At 40.4% G+C, this 13,386-nt stretch overlaps 1 protein-coding gene across 3 annotated transcripts in view; it reads right to left on the bottom strand.

Annotated features, from left to right (window-relative positions):
• The window catches only part of LOC105298743 (cytoplasmic protein NCK2-like), a 120,602-nt gene that overhangs the window by 59,032 nt on the left and 48,184 nt on the right, over positions 1 to 13,386 (bottom strand). For 2 of the 3 annotated variants that reach the window (XM_023536589.1, XM_011370143.2), the window contains exon 2: positions 8,505 to 8,549. The gene's annotated coding sequence lies outside the window, so the exon portion shown is untranslated. Of the gene's footprint in view, positions 1 to 8,441; positions 8,550 to 13,386 lie in introns of all 3 variants that reach the window. The other variant, XM_011370145.2, reaches the window with a different exon arrangement.

The raw sequence follows: 13,386 nt of genomic DNA, 5'->3' as shown, positions 1-13,386 counted from the left end.
GGGCAGGACAGGGGTCCTACACTGACTGCATGCTTGGTACCAAGAAGCAACCTGACTGATCAATGATTTAGTAAATGCCAAAACAAATTGGAGGTGCTAATGTATCAGCGAGTCCAGCTCTCCTCCTGCTCCCAGTTTTAAGCAGGATATTTCCCAGGGTCAAGGGCATGGTGCATACCCTCTGAAAGTAAGGAAAAGCCACACTCTACCCTTCCAACTGAGAAAAAATATATAAAATTTAAGGGTAAAAGTTATAAAAGAATCTAAGCATTGAATGACATCATGTTCTTCTGCTTTTAAAGATTTTTAAAAAAGTAACCATCTCGGACAGGTGAGTGCTGAGTTGGGGCTCCAAGCGGTGTAGGTTCACAGATGGACATACTCATGCACCGCAGAAAGGTAGCATTTCATGCCCCAAACCACCCTACTAAGAAAAACGATGCCATCTGACACTCAAGTCAATTACATACAGATATTCATTGTATGGTACCAAACAGTTTTTCCCTATATTTTTCTATAAAAAATTACACTTTTTTCTACAAAAAACACTCCTCTGTTTTAAAAAAGCTAAAATCTATCTATAGTGGAATTATTCAAATCAGAAACCTTTACTTCCCCTGCCCTTCAAGTACAACACCTCTGTTATTTTAGAGCCACACTTTAATTTTAGAGAGGACACTAAATCTGCTAAGCCTGCATGTGCATCACAGGATGGAACCCTCTGGAGAGAGCTGTTCTAGTAGGTCAGGTCAGGGGCTGGGATTAAGGTGCTGTGTCTCCAAGTGAGCAGGATACACAGATGGATGCAAGTTTGAGTATTCCAGGGACCTGAAAGGTTGAGACCATACCACTGGCCTTTAAGAAACCAGAACATGAGGGTTCGAGATACAATGCTGTACAGCAATTACATGAAGGTACTGGGTTAAAAAAGATTGGGACTAGCCCCTGACCCTTGGTATTTGAGAAGCCCTGGAGCGTAGAGAATCATCAAGCTCTGGAGAAAAGGGCTGAGAATGACTTTGTGGGAAGGTTGTTGTTTAATTTTGTAACTTCCTGGTAACTAAAAAGCCTCTTACAGAATGCACTGGCTTCTAAGAAACTGTGAGGGAAAAAATCTCCCTGGATTTTATCCTATTTCACTTCTGATGGGTGCCGAATTAACTTGATTTATTTCTCCCATTTTAGAGTAGGGGTGATACTCATATTCGAGTATCCATACACTTATTAGCATAAAAGTCCATAAGATGAGGTACAAAGTAGGAGCTGAGTAAATTCAATTTTCCCATTAAAAAAAAAAAGATCTAATAGTTATAAAAATCTAACTTACAAAGAACAAAACTATGATTATTCCAATTGAATAAAAATTTTGATATCACTGTTTTTAAAGGATATTTAGCTGCTTTTGAATATTCCTTAAATGGTCAAAGTATGTTCACCCACATTTTCCCCAAATGCCTGATCCTTTCACAATTCTGCACCCTTGTGTCTAGTGTTTCTCCCCACAGAGCGGGACAGCTCCATCCCTCCAGCTTCCAATGCCATCATCCCACCAAATCCAACCTGTTGTTCGGGAATGAACTAACACGTTCCCTCTTCTGGGGATTCTACAGGAAGGCCCTGCACTCTTATGGAAATCTCACTTCTATAATCATAAACTCCTCATTTACACAGCTACCTAGACGGGAAGAGCCTCCGGGAAGGGACTGCCACATGCTGGTGTCCATATGGCTTGGCATACAGAAGGCTCTGAATAAAATGACTCCTATCAGATATTTATCATCCAATAAACTTTCGTGTCTGTAATTATAGCTGTAAAGTTGACTGCAACTGTCCAAGACCCCACAGTATCCAGTGCCATAGGGCCCAGAATCATCTCCCAAATCTAAATTCAAGAGATCCCGAGAATCCCTCCCACAACTGTGCCCAAGCTAGCCCACGAGCATCAACATGGAGCCTTAAATACAGATAATAATGGAACTGTGCCCAAACCAAATGATGGTTCTGCTTACGAAGTATATTTCCTAATTTTAGTGCTGTAAATTTATTTTTCTTGAGTATTTCATTTACTGGATAAATTAGCAATGAGCCAATGAGAGGGAGTAAATCCAAGCGCATTTCTAAATTCTAAAGCTCAAAAACATATATATGACTTTCTTTGGCAGCAGCCCAATTAATGCCATCCATAAAGCCATTCAAACACTGTGTCTGGGCTGAAATCCAATTAAGTCATTTCTGTCTGAATATCCCCAAAGAGCCTCCTGCTGAGCTCAAAGTGGAAATAATCATAAATGCCAGATTAGCTGCGTAAGCACTTCCAAAGCTGAAAACTAGACAAGAGCATGAAAATCTACATGTCCAGCCCTTTAACTGGGGACACACACACACACACACACACAGAAATGGAAGAAAAAAAAAAAAAAAACATTTCAATGACCATCTGGCAGAAAGTCAAACCCATTTCCTTGTCCAGCCAGGTCTCCTCAGATAATCCTCACCTAGGGGAAGCATCAAATAAGGCTCTGATCCACTCATTCACGTACATTATGAAATGATTAGCTTCAGTTCCACAACGCAATTTCGAATGCAGAGTTAACAGAGTCAGGGAGAGAGTTCAAGTTTTCTCTGAATTCACCATTTTACTCAACCAAACCCTTAAGAGAGTATACCCTGAAATTAGTAAATCCTAAAATTTACAACTGCTTCTATGTATATAATTTCTCCCTTAAAAATGTACAAGCAAAGAGAAAACCTCATGGAGAGGCTGAGGAACAGAACAGAGTCAGTGATGAGCTGAATTTCTGCTTCACCTTGCAACCCAGTACTCAGATTTACAACTCAGTAAAACACAGAATATCTTCAGGTTACATCCATTAGCTGAACACATGAGTGTTCTAACCACACATTCCAAGAACCAAAAGGATCCTCCTGGCCTGCTTATTCATTCCAAACAGATCCCACCTGAGACCTACTGAATCAGAATATCTGTGATTTGTAAAAGCCCCTAGATGGTTATAATGACAGCCCCAAGTAAGGGCCACTACTATAGAAAAAAGAGGAGAAAATGAAGAAAGGCTCATTCAAGAAACTCTTATTCTCTAAACCTTTAATATCTGAATGCAAGGTTTGTCTGAAAGAAGACTAACCAGGTAATGAAGTTGGCCATGCCTCCGCATATGACGTAAAGGACACAAGGACCTTGTTTTAAACTGGAGGCAAGTCCCATCTCTAGATCTTACTCACTATATGATGTTGAGGCTGCTACTTAACCTCAGAGATTAGGTTTCCTTGGAGACAGTATCAGTCACCCTGTTGGTAGAATAAAATGAAAGTCATACTTATTCAATGAAAATGTGTGGCACATCTGCTATGTACAAACACTGTACTACCTAAATAAGGCACAGCACAGATGCTTGTCCTTCTCATGGAACTCAGTCTGGCGAGGGCCCCAGGTCAAATATGGGATGATACAGCAGTGCTGCTTTATACTTTATATGCTACCAAAAAACTCGCCCATAAAAAAAAAAAAAAAATTCAACTAAACTTTTCTAAGTGACTTCTAAAATAGATGTGTGCTCTCCAAAATATCTATAAATAGCATCCTTAGAATTTAAAAATTCTAAGGAGACAAGCAAACTGAATGTATACATAAACATAATAATTTTAGATGAAAAACAATTTCTGATGGAGTAGAAAGGTCTAATCTCTTTTTCCTGAGAATAAACTTCCAACAGTTAAAGAAACGTCAGCGTCCCCAAGGAAAACTACCTTGAAAAATGACAAAGTTCCCTAAACCTCATCGTCTCAGTTCTGTTCTCTCTTCTAGACAGAGTTCACGGTAAGTTACTCAACAAGTATATTTGGAACCCCTACTAGCACTGTGCTAGGTGCTGGACACACAAAAGACAAGACGGACATGTGCTTTGCCCCTACAAAACAGAGGAAACAGACAATTGGATGGTAAGAGCGCAAACAGGGCAATTCCGGATGCTACAGATCATCATCACCCATCACCTCTGTATATGACACACGGTATCAGACAGGGATGTCCACTGCAGAAAATGGAAACGCACGTTAATGATTCCTGAAACTGCCTTACCTTTCAGGCAGCACCATACCTGCAAGCAGTGCCCGGCCTCTCACATCTGGGTAGGAGGATTTCTGAGTGGAAGCAGGTGCCTCACTAATCCTCCCGGCCCATTTCACCAGTTTTAGTCCATCGTTCCGCTTCTCAAGAGTTCTAAGTTCTGATTCAGTCATGTATAATCCCTATTACTCTAGCCACTCATCGCCTGCGAATCTGATATGCAGGTTTCCAGGTTTTCATGCAACCTGCTATACAAATCATGGCCAAAAATGGTGGGGGATGCATCTGATACCTTCCTCAGGGAGGATCTAACTGGCAGACCACCCCCGGGGTATGGCAGTCCAACACAGCAGTGCTGCCAGCAGGGAGATGGGCCTGTTCCCTGACTCCCGGCACAGCGCTGGATTTGGAACGAAATGCCAGCTCCACCACCCCTGTGGGCTCTGTCTTTAAGCTAGATGGCTTACCATCTCTAAAGCTGTTTTCTCACCTATAAAATGGAGGATAAAAAGAAAAGGGTTGCTTTGCAGATATGTTGTTTACATTAAATAGCATAAAAAATGCCCGGCAATGTTCCAAATACTTAATAGGTCCTCAAAGAAAATACAGCTCTGTTCCCTCAACTAGCCTCTCATTATAAAAAGAGAGTGGTCTGAGGGCGCTCTGCCCCAAACACCCAACCTGCCAGGTTCTTACACAGAGTAGATAAGAAGCCAGCTGAGGGGTAAGAGGACAATGGGGTAGAGGTAAGAAACGTCCCTTCCCCCCATTTGGCAATGAAACGCAACTCTCTTTCCTTTGTGCCATCGGCTACTGGCCCTCTACTCAGAGCCAGCACATGACAAAGGTCTGTGCGTGCCCTGTCCCCCCTTTGCATTCTGGTAATGTTGCACACTGTCTTTTGTGTAAACAAACTACAAAAGTAAAAGACAAAACTGTTTCCCAGCTAGGTGTGGTGTGTCAAGATGATAAGGGGGCAAAGGAAGGCAAGTCAAGCGAGCTGGTCAGTGGATACAGGTAGGGGCAGGGTCCCACACAGCATGGTGAGAGCGGATGACCACAGACTCATCCCCAAGGACACGATGGCGCAGAGGCTTTTAAAGAATGCCTAGGGTCAGAGGGGGTGCCCAAGGAGAGAAGGTACATTAATACTAGATCTAAGGGACACATTCATAAGTGGTCCAACCTTATCCAGACGCCCTGCTGAAATCACACCACCCTGCACCAAGGAGAAGAGATGCCAACAGGCTTGATGCCCCCGCCTTTTATCTCCATTTAGTAACCTGTTTAGTAGTCTCTTTCTTGATTCTGCTTTTTACTCCATTTAGAAAATTAGAACATTTGCCTGTCTCCAATCTTCTAGCACTTCTCTTCTCCTTCAAAGCCACTCAAAGTATATCAACAGGGATATTCTGCCATCCATATCCACCTGGAAACACTCATAATTCATCCAAACCTTGAGCTTTGAACGTAAAGTAGCAAGGTGCTCTCCTACTAATTTTTCTCCTACTTCAGCTTCAATTCCTTTTTGTTGACATTTGTTCTATGTGCCCTATTTTGAAGATTATTCTTTTCGACCAAAAAAAAAAAAAAAAATCTAACCCAGATGTGCATGAAAGTTGATCAATCCTGCTCCTGCAGCTGGTCATATCTGACACCAAGCACCGAGCCTATGCTCTTGGTCCATCTCTCTCAAACAGATCAAAAACAGGAAGAATATTTTTTTCCTTAGGCCTTAGAATGTTGAAGCCGATCTCACTTCTCCTGGGTTTCAGCCTTCTATGTGCTACTTACACACGTGAAAGCCACTCTCTTAATCCCAAATTACAGCCTATCTTCCTTCACCTTCAGCATGCAAGTTCAGAGACTATGTGCCTCAGCGTTTCGTACACTTAGGAGGAAAGAAAAACAGACCAATGAAGTGGCAATCATTTACTCAGCACGACGGGGTGCCACTGACTAGGTAAGCACTCTTCACATGTTATCATATTCGGTCCTAACACCAGGATGACGCTTCGTTATCCCCACCCACAGCAAAGAAGCTAAGGGATGCCCAAAGCGGGTTGAGTGCATGCGTGCAGTGAGAATTTGGAGCCCTTTGACTTGGAAGCCCTTGCGCTTGACCTTGTGCATGCTGCCCCTCAGGCCAGAGACCAAGAAGATCCACTGCGCAGCGCAGCCCGCCGAAGAACTTCACTGACCCCTTCCTTCCAAAGGAGCGTGTGCTTAGGGGACCCTGGGAACGATCTCTGTCAAACACTGGTGACAAGAGAGGCTTAACTATGTCATGTGAGCACAGACACCCCTTCTAAATGATAGATTTCCTAAAGAACAGAAGTGAACCATTCCAAAGAAAGTTCTTCAGGGAATGCTAAGATATGTTCCAAAATGTGTTGGGCTCCCCACACCCTTTTTTTTAAAAATATTGTCAGTAACTATGTTCAATCAAATTTCCTACCAGCCATCCTTAACCTGTCCCCGCTCCCTCCGTATCCAAGAACACAGCTGGCAGGATGGCAGAGGGGCAGTCTAGGTAAGGACCATCAAAATGACTCCTTGCAACAAATATATTTTACCCACCTTTGGATATGCGATAGAGGTAACCATCCACCTTCCACCCTGTGCCTGAAAACTCAGTGACCTTTGGGCCTCTATTGCCTCATTTACTCATGTGTAAGCACAGGAATTAGCTTTTTAATAGACTTTTGATATAATGCTATTTTCTTTTATTTATTTACTTTAAAATAATAGGAATTTTTAAAAGAACTCATTTGTTCAAGCTTGGTGTGGCACATAATGGGACGGGCTAATGAAAACATTAGGATACGCAGACCCAGAGGAATCTGGGAGTTTAGGATATGGTAAAGGTGCTGGCTCGAGTCACAGGGGAAAAGATAAATGACAATTATCCGAATACTTTGGTAAATCATCTGGAAGAAAGTTGGAGCCACGCTTCACACCCTACAAACGCAGCTAAGGTTTATGGTGAAAACATTAAAGTATAGATAGGCATATGAAAGATTCTTTATAGAACTTTTTTTTTTAATCTATGACTAAAAATTCAGAAACCACAAAAGATGGATGAATTCCATTACATACATATATAAAAACTTACATGGCAAAATACACCCTAGGGAAATCTGAACGATGAATTAAAAGTTAGGGGAAACTATCTGTAATTCATAACCCATAGGGCTACTTTTCCTGATACAGTGAGAGCTCATTCAAATTGATCAAAAGAAGAGACCAGCAAATCAAGAAAACAATGGGCAAAGGAAAAGGGAAAGAAAATACATGACTTGCAAAAATATGAAAAGTTGCTGGACTTTATTTCACTCAGAATAAAATAAATGTAAACTAAAATTACACAAAACTGTCACCTCTCATCCATCACAGGGCCAAAGATCAAAAAATGTGATAATGGCACAAAATCAATGTTACTTTCCTTGTTTGATCATTGTAATGTGATTATGCAAGACGTTAGCGATTAAGGAAGCTAGATAAAGGGTAGGGAGGAAGCCTTTGTACTATTCTTGCAACTCTTTGTAAGCCAAAATTTATTTCAAAAGTGAAAGTTAAAATTTTTTTTTAAATGTTAAGTGCGATCAAACAGCGGGCAATATTGGGAGGTGGCGGGAAAGCAAGTATCCTGAGACACTGGTGATGAAAGCACAAAATCACCCAGCTCCGTGGAGAGCAGTTCGGTAGGATGTCAAAATGGAAACATCCTAAACATCCATCAATAGGCAAACAATTAAATAAATTACATCTCTATACCAAAGTACTATTTACTTGTAAGAAAACAGAAATGCCTCTAAGTTCTAAGTAAGAAAGATTTCAAAGACGTGGTTAACTCAGAAAAAAAAGGTAAGAACACTTCAGAGTGAAAATAATTTGATCTATGAAGACATTTACCCTCTCGTTTGCCGCCTACTTAAGCTTCCTACAAGTGCAAACCCGCTGTTTATCCTTACTGAAATTCATCACCCACATGAAGTTAATTAACCTTTGTGGATTCACCACAGGCTTTTCTGTCTCAATAGTCCCTAAAACTATGTGTTTAGTCCAAGCTACACAGAACTTTGGGGAACTTCATATCTGATATCTATTCATATCTAATTGATATAAGGACAAAAGCTATCTCACCTCTCATTTCTTCTCTCTAAATCAGTCCCTAAACTCTAAGGTTACTTTTTACTGATTACAACATAATTCACCATAAAAATTCACCAATTAAAGTGTAAAATTTGGTGGTTTTCCTTATTTTTAAAAAATTAATAATGGAGCGATCTCTTCATATTATAAGAAAAAAGGGAGAAAATGAGACAAAAATAAAATGATTCGAATGACCTACTACCTAGATAGTTCCAGAACCTCTGGATGTACACAGAAGAAACCTCTGATGAGGACATTTGTATACCTGGGACAGAAGACAGACTTCCCTTGATGGATGGTTTCTGCTGTCCTTTAAAAAAAAAAAAAAAAAAAAAGCATTACTCTTTCAAATAAAAAGTTTTTTTTCAACAAAATAATGATAGTAGACAGACAAAAACAAATCTTACAACAAGCTAAACTTAACTCAGAATATTAACTCTGATACTTATGTTTAAAAACATATCTTCTAGAGGTAGGAGATGATTTAATATTGGCTCTGAAGCAGATGAATCACAACCGTAAATTAATGAACATGCAGTTATAATTTTATTCTCCCAGGAAATGAACTGAATCAGATTAATCCAGCTAGTCCTCCTACAGAGTCAGACCTTACGTAGGATGATTAAACTGCCTGAAAATATGTACCAGTAGCTTCAGAATCTTATGAAACCACAAGTTAATGAGTCCATACTGAATGGCTGAAAAAGTTTTTCAGTGCCAAATTTATAAACTGGTTTTCTTTTCTAGAAACATCCTATTTCTACAGGAAGGCAGAAGCTGATGGGGTTCTGCATTTAAAGTGCTTTGTTTTCACTGACTGTGGTGACAAAGGCTCAACCTCTGTCCCCAAGCCCGAATGCGGCAGACTCACGGCGAGTCCCATCTCAGTCAGGGCTGCCTGCCTCTCCCACGGGCATGACAGGCACCCCAGCAAGGCGAGGACCAGGCTGCTGCCCATCAGTTCTGAAGCCCCTACATGCTGTCTGAGCCTGGTTTCTCTCACGCGTGCAGAGGAGCATTTAAGAACTTCCTTCCACTTGCCCAGTCCGACTGACAGCTTGCCACTGGGGTAGGAGGCTTTTCCTCCTTAGTAAGACCTGGAAACAGGTTTTACCATTGCTCGGCACAACACAGAACTGCACAGCCTGTGGTCCCTTCACGCCCTGCAATGGTGACTTCAACACTCACTGCCCAGAAATTGCACAAACTGTTTTTTATTTCTGAGCATAATAAAAAATGGCCAAGGCTTCAGAAAGAACCTTGTCAATATTTAAGGGCCTCCCCACCAAACTAATATAAAGGCTGAAAAAAGGCTGAGGATTTTCAAAGGTTCTGAATTTGGCAAGGGAAAAAGGCATATAAATCAATGTCGACTTTTTTCTTGAGCAAGCAGAGAAAGATGTTGAAAGAAAAAGGTTGGTAGTATAAGATGTGAGTCAAAGGCCTAAAAAGGATAAGTTTTTATGTCTTAGGGCCATAAAGTTAAAGCCAAAAAGAGGTTTTGATGACTAAATCTATTTCTGAAAGTCTTCCCTGAAGCCATCATCACACACAGGCACTCCCACTAGCAGCATTGAATCAACAACAGAAAAGTGCTGAAGCTCACAAGTACAATGTTTTTAAAAATGTATCCTATCAAACTAATCCCTAGGAGGGCAGACAAACCTGTGAATTGTCATCATTGTCTATAACTCTTCTAATTATACACAGTTTCATTCTGCGGAATCAAATTTGTATTGCAGTTACATGTGTCAAGAAGTGCCTATCGTTTTCCCCCCCCAATTCATTTAATTTACCTGATGGAAGTGGGGGAAATACAGGGGGAAAAGAAGAAAAAAAGAGCAGTACTGTTAGGAACTTCTAGAATAACACTGAACTACTGGATCCTCTTTATTACCAAAGGCAAAAGGAAATCTAAGATCTGAAGTCATCAAGCGCCCATCACAGGGCCAGATACCATCCACCTTGAACCCGTGCTTTCTATGCCCCATGCTCGCGCTCCCAGGCTATCGCTCTGCAAACAATCAAGTGCACGTTGCCGATGCCCCAGCAGGTGCCTCCCACGTGAAAAGAGGCGCGTGCCCCCATTCGTCCACATCACGTTAAAACCGTAACGAAATTGCATTATTCACTCCTCTTTTTAGTTGAAACTGAGTATTTCATAAGATGTTAAAGGGAGGCAATGGAAAATACAGAAATAAGAAAAATTCATGGCACCCCCCGAGTTATCCCAGATGTCATTAAAGACAAAGTAACTTAGTAAGAGCAGCAAACTTTCCCATTGGTCACCTACAGCGACCAACGTGCCTTTGAATAAAAATCTTTCATAAATGGATAGTATATCAAGATCAACCGTGGAGCCACGTGCTCGCCCACAGTGCTGCTGATACATCAAAATTTTAACTTCAGTCACTTTAAACCATCAAGCTGGTGTTCTACGTGCATGCACCTAACAAGAAATCCTGTTTTCCTGAGACCTGTAATCAAGCAGTTTGCTTCGCCCAAAATACTTGGTTGCACACATGAACTAAAGTGGAGCACTCAAGTACAGAATTATTCTTCTCTTTATAGAAGCACACATTATTGATGTTCTTGTGTCTTTTCATTTTAAATGATTTATGTTTTCTTAAAGTCTTGGATGTAAATATCGACTTTCACTGAGAAAGAAAAGAGAGAAGAGGAGAAGGGAGAGCAAGAGAGATGGAGGAAAAGAGGGAAGAAGGGAGAGAGAGGGAGATGACCCAAGACTTCAAACACCTGGTTGAACTGAGCAGGCTTCTCACCAGTGATATACCTATTGACATATGGGGCCAGATAACTCGTTGCTGTGGGGGCTGTCCCAATTTTTGTAGAATGGTTGGCAGTAACCCCTCCCCATCCCAGTGATATACCTATTGACATGTGGGGCCAGATAACTCATTGCTGTGGGGGCTGTCCCAATTTTTGTAGAATGGTTGGCAGTAACCCCTCCCCGTCCCTTGAGTTGTGGTGATCGAAAAATATCTCCAGACAATGCCAAATATCCCCTGGGAGATGAAATGTCTCCTGAAAGGTTGAGAGCCACAGAAATAGAATACATGCAAATTAAACAGACCAAGTTTGGGGTTTTTTTTTCTTTAACAGCAAAAATAAGACAGGAATATTAATGTATTTTCTAACCATTTTGGAATATGATTAAAATATTCAGATGGCAGTTGCTATAATTACCATTTCTATAATAACTGAATAGGCACATTCAATTTAACTCAATGTCACGATTAACTAAGTTACAATATACCATGTAATTAGAAGACAACCTTTAAACTCTAGTTTGGGAAGTATAAAGTATGCTACTGTTTATTTAAGAAAATGAGAAATATTAAAAATAAGTATGCAACTATGGATATATGCATTTGCTTTCATTAAAACAAAATCAGTAAAAGGAGGGAGAAGAAAAATAATCCTTTTAAAAATAATGACTGAAAGAGACAGGGAGAAAAAAGGATAAAAATACAAATAAGACTTCTCGAAGTATATTTCTTTTGGCTCTGGAACCGTGTAAATGATTTGCATAATTATAAACCAATATTAATACTTTTAAGTCCTAAAAAATCAGAAGCAGAATGGAAACACATTAACCAAGTTATGCATTGAGTTGGTGGCACAAATAAAGAGAAGAATCACTCTGGAAGACTTGAAATACACGACAATTTGACTGTGCTTCCCTAGCGGGATAAACCCCAAGGACAAAAACATCTTCAGCTGTTGTCGGCAGTCAAACTGTTAGTGATGATACTGGTAGAGTTATTCTAATTGTTTACATGTGTTGTATATAAATAAAATAGGATAATCAAGCAAATAAGTAATCATATTAATATTCCTGGGGTCGAAAATTTTCAGCATAAAAGATACAAATATAAAATCAAAGAAGTAAAATATCTTGTGATTCTATTTTTGAATTAGAAAAAGCAGTACAAATTTACAATAGATTGTTTAAAACAAAACAAAACAACAAAAAACCACCTCTGTCCACTGAAAAGGCCCAGACACAACGACCGACCCCCAGGAATAATGAGTGTCTTTAACTCTCAAACTGTGGTCCCCAAATTCCTTTGCCTACTGAAGGGATCATGGAGAAACAGGGACCTGCGGCCTGGCCTGGGTGGGCACTGACCGAAGGAGCCTAAAGCATCACAGCTCCTGGCCTTCTGTGGTGGTGCCGTGGATCATGGGCACATGCAGGGGACGTTGCAGCAACCTCATGCAGCACGGAGTGCAGCCGGGCTGATCTGAGCAACAAGGATGTCCGCTGCAATGTATGAAACTCCTTCAGAAGTATCTTAAATCACGAGCTCATAATTTTTCTAAAAATGAACAAACAAAGAGCCTTGCTGGTGGTTTTAGAGGATGCTGGGGAACTAGAATTATTTATTCTGAAAGCTGCCAAATAAAGGACAAGATTTTCCTGTATGAATGTCCCTCAAGACAATAGTTGAGCAATGTCCTCATATGGCTGGTAAATGTGGAAGAAATGAGAAGATCCGAATGTCACCTTTTTGCAACCCTGATGAATTATGGACAAAGGCAATGAACGTCAAGGCTGCTGGCTCCTGTGTCCTCCTGCCCATGGGAGCACATGCAGCACCTGTGAAGCCATCCTGCCAGAAAATCAAACCAGAATCTGGGATTAAAAAAAAAAAAAGCATGTTAAACGAGGTCTAGTTAGCAAACTCCAGCTGCGGGAAATCTACAGGACAAAAGACCTAGTTCCCCCAACGAACCAATCCGCAATTTAAAATAATAAATAAGTCATGGAGATGTGAAGGATGGCATAAGGAATACAGTCAATATAAATAAACAAATAAATAATGAAATAAATAAATAAGTGATAACAAGAGGATGGAGAAATAAATAGATCATCCAACTGCAATGGATGGACCTTATTTGGATCTTGGTTTCAAAACTAAAGTTAAATGAGATTTTTGAGACAGGTGAGGAAATTTAAACACTGGTTGTATATTTGATAATATTAAGAAATTATTGTTACAGAGATATTTAATATTTACAGATGAAATAAATTGATGCCTGGGATTTGCTTCAAAAATAAGCCATTGGAGAGTGTGGGAGTTTAGGTGAAACAAGACTGGCCACTGATAACTACTGAAGCC

This window comes from Pteropus vampyrus, unplaced genomic scaffold (assembly GCF_000151845.1).
Source record: "Pteropus vampyrus isolate Shadow unplaced genomic scaffold, Pvam_2.0 Scaffold160, whole genome shotgun sequence".
NCBI classification, from domain to species: Eukaryota; Metazoa; Chordata; class Mammalia; order Chiroptera; family Pteropodidae; genus Pteropus; species Pteropus vampyrus.
Note: the sequence above shows the minus strand (reverse complement) of the source record. Positions and strands in the feature narration are given on the sequence as shown.